Genomic DNA, 3,935 nt, shown 5'->3' with positions numbered 1-3,935 from the left:
ATGTGACACCTCCACCGACGTCAAAGCCACACGTGCTCGCCAAGACCTTGCTGCCAATCAAGGGTGCAAAGAATTAACCAACACTTTCCAGCCCACTAACATGCAATCAGAATACAGCACGTTCTCTCTCTCTCTATCCAGATAGGCACTATATAATTAGCAGATAGAAAAGGCAAAAGATATATTACGTGTGCAGCACAATTTCACATGTAAGACTGAGGTGGAATGTGCGAGGATGCAAACCACTGATTTAAGAAAAGGAAGGATTCGGGGATTTCAGTGGCGCTGATTCTCAGGCTCAGCCTCGCCACTTCATAGGTCGTTCGAATGTGATTACAGGCTCAATTTAGTATTAATGTTGCGGACAGTTAGACACTGCATTTCTAAGGATTAGCCCCAGTGTGAGGCATTTATACGTATAAATACTGTCTGCTTTAGTAAATGTATTACTTTGGCATCTTTGCCAAATGCTCTCTCCCTCCTAGTCAGTGTTATTCCATATCTGAAGCACAGGATCTGACCAACACAGAGTGACCCATTTATCCTTTGTACCTGTGCCGGATTTTGGAAAGAGCTATCTAATTATCTCCCTCCTCCCTCCACCTCCAGTCCTGTGTCCAGCCACTGTTGTCCCCCCCCCCCCCCGCCCCCCCCCCCCCACCCACCACCAATCTCTTTCTCCCTCTATCCCTCACTCCCTCGTTCATTCGCCCTATTTTCACATAGCCTCACATCCACAATTTGGTTCCGCCTCCACGATCTCTCTCAAACGACAAAACTGTGACAGAAACTGACTTCGAATTTCCTTCCTCGTCTCGCCGACCACCACCCCCCCCCGCCCCCCCCCACCCCCACAACACCCCCAACAAAATAATTGGTCTGCAAAACAAAACAAAAATAATTACCACCACCACCACCAACAAGCAGAGTATAAGGTCAAGCAGTTTCACTGATGGAGTTACAAACGTGACAATGCCGAAATGGCACCGTGGACTGCAGAGGGGCGCCCCCAGTTTCTCTACAATGTCCCGGGTCCATTCCTTGCTCACTCACTTCACTCTCAGGAATGCTCTCAAGGCCACTGGGATCCGACGGAAAGTTTTAATCCAGCCGGAAACAGAAATGGAGGGACGGGACGAGAGCTGGGGAATCACACAATACACATATATATATATATAAACTGCGAGTAACCCTGATCTCACGAAACATGCCCTTTATCCTGTCTTTATTCTCAGTTTCAAGGGGTAACAGAACAAATTTTAATATCGTCTAACTCACCACGGAACTTTTCTAGTTTTAAATTCATATTCCATATGGGTTGGGTTCTGTGGGAAAAGGCACGTTTCCCTCCCACACAGAAAACGCACACACACGCACATACATACACACACAAAGAGAGACACACACGCACAAAGACTAACAGACTTGTTGGCCTCACTCTTCGGAATGAAGGCAACTTCCGCTTGGTATCCAGTAGGGGGAGCCAGAGTTACATTGTGATTAATACACAAAGTCTAGAGAAAAAAACTTTCTTCTAAAATTCCTTGTCAGATGTTTAAAAAACTGCCGGAAATTCACCGCGGGGCTAGAAAAGAGAAACAGGTCAATGTTGTACAGCTGATACATGGAGACGAGAGGCTTAAAGCAAGTAGGGGTGCATATTGTAGATGTGTTAATGATAATCTTTCAGAGTTCCCTAGATTCAGGAATCCACCTCTGTATTGGAAAATTGCTCATGTCGCTCCGCTTCTTAAGAAGGACTAAAGAGAAAAAACAGGAAATTACAGACCAGTTAGCCTAACATCCGTGGTGGGGAAATTGTGAGTCTATAATCAAGGATAGGGTAACTGAACACCTCGAAAATTTTCAATTAGTCAGTGAGATCCAGCGTGGATTCATGACAGGTCATACCTGGCAAACCTCATTGAATTTTTTGAAGAGGTGACTAAGGTAGTGGACAAGGGATGTCTATGGATGCTGTTTACATGGACTTTGAGAAGGCATTTGATAAAGTTCCACAGAAGAGACTGCTAACAAAGGCTACCCATGGAATTGAGGGCAAATTACTGACATGGCTGGGAAATTAGTTGAATGGCAGGCAACAGGAAGAAGGGATAATAGGTAGGTCCTCAAATTGGAAGGATGTGACTCGTGGTGTCCTCAGAGATCTGTGTTAGGGCCTCAGTTGTTCACATTATTCATTAATGACTTGGATAATGGCATAGAAAGTCATATATCCAAATTTGCTGATGACACAAAGTTGGGCAATATTGTAGACAAGACAGGGACAATCAACTAGGTCAATTGGCAAAACTGTGGCAGATGGATTTCAATGCAAGGAAGTGTAAGGTTATCCATTTTGGACCAAAAAAGGGTGGACCAGGATGCTTTCGAGATGGTATGAAGCTAGATTTAGAGGATGTCCAAAGAGACCTGGGAGTTCAGGTGCATAGATCTTTAAAATATCACAATCAAGCGCAGAAAATAATCAAAAGGCTATTAGAATGCTGGCCTTTATATCTAGAGGATTAGAGTAAAAGACACAGAAGTAATGCTGCAGCTATACAAAACCCCACTTAGAGTACTGTGAGCAGTTCTGGGCAACACACCTTAGGAAGGATATTGTGACCTTCAAGCTAGTGCAACGTTGGTTTGCAAGAATGATACCTGGACTTCAGGGGTTGAATTATGAGGGGAGCTTATACAAATTATGCCTGTTTTCTCCAGAATCTTGAAGCTTTAAGGGTGATCTGGTCGAAGTCTTCAATATATTAACAAGAAAGGCCAGGTAGATAAAGATAAACAGTTTCCACTGGTTGGAGATTCTAGAACTAGAGTACATATTCTAAAAATTAGGGCCACACCATTCAGGAGAGATATTAGGAAGAACTTCTGCACACAAAGAGTTGTAGAGGGTTGGAACTCTCTTCCACTAATGGTAATTAATGCTAGATCAGTTGTTAATTTAAAATCTCAGTTTTGTTAAGCAAAGGTATTAAGGGATTTGGGCCAAAGGCAGGTATATGAAGCTAGGCTACAGATCAGCCATGAGCTAATTGAATGGTGGAGCAGGCTCGAGGGGATGGATGGCCTATTCCTATGTTCCTCTATAACAATTGTTTAGTTCTTCCTACCAAGGGGCTGCCTTGCCTTTATAAATGAAATAACCTTCACCCCAAACTGGATTCTGAAAGGAGGCACTGCGTATTTCCAGAAATTGGTGCATTTATTTATGGTTCAAGTCATTGTCTGGTTGCCAGGTCCCTGGACATTAGATTCCAAAAGAGAAAATGTTGGAAAATCTCAGTAGGTCTGGCAGCATCTGTAGGGAGAGAAAAGAGCTAACGTTTCGAGTCCAAGAATCTTTGTCAAAGCTAACAGACAGAGCAAGTAGGAAATATTTATACTGTGGAGGGAGAATGAAAGATGAGTCATAGCAGCAGAAACCCAGGGAAACCGGGTGCTAATAGGACAGGAGGACTCTTTCATTAAAGGACATTAGTGAATCAGTTAGGTTTTTAATGATAATCTGGCAGCTTCATATTCAATTTCACTGGTATCAGCTTTTCATTTCTCAAAAATTTTAACCAATTTAAAATTCCCTGGTGGAATATTAATTCACATTCCTTTGATTATTAGAGCAAGAATATTAGGTCAGTAGTATAACCAATGTGCTGGTGTATACAATTTAGTTTTACTTTAGTGTGCATATTATGTAAGGGTTATTGGAATACGATTTCAAAGCCCGGTAAAGAACCTTAAAATACACCTTGTTCTTGTGCTTTTACAATTATTACATTATTTAGAGAATAAGTTGTAATGTTTAAAGTGTACCAACAGCACCAGACACTTCAAGGTCTTTTAGAAAGTTACTAAATAGTTACGAGGGAATTTATTACATAGAAGTTTGGGGTACAATATCTACGCCAACACTG

Source organism: Scyliorhinus torazame, chromosome 1 (assembly GCF_047496885.1).
Source record: "Scyliorhinus torazame isolate Kashiwa2021f chromosome 1, sScyTor2.1, whole genome shotgun sequence".
Taxonomy (NCBI): domain Eukaryota; kingdom Metazoa; phylum Chordata; class Chondrichthyes; order Carcharhiniformes; family Scyliorhinidae; genus Scyliorhinus; species Scyliorhinus torazame.
Note: the sequence above shows the minus strand (reverse complement) of the source record.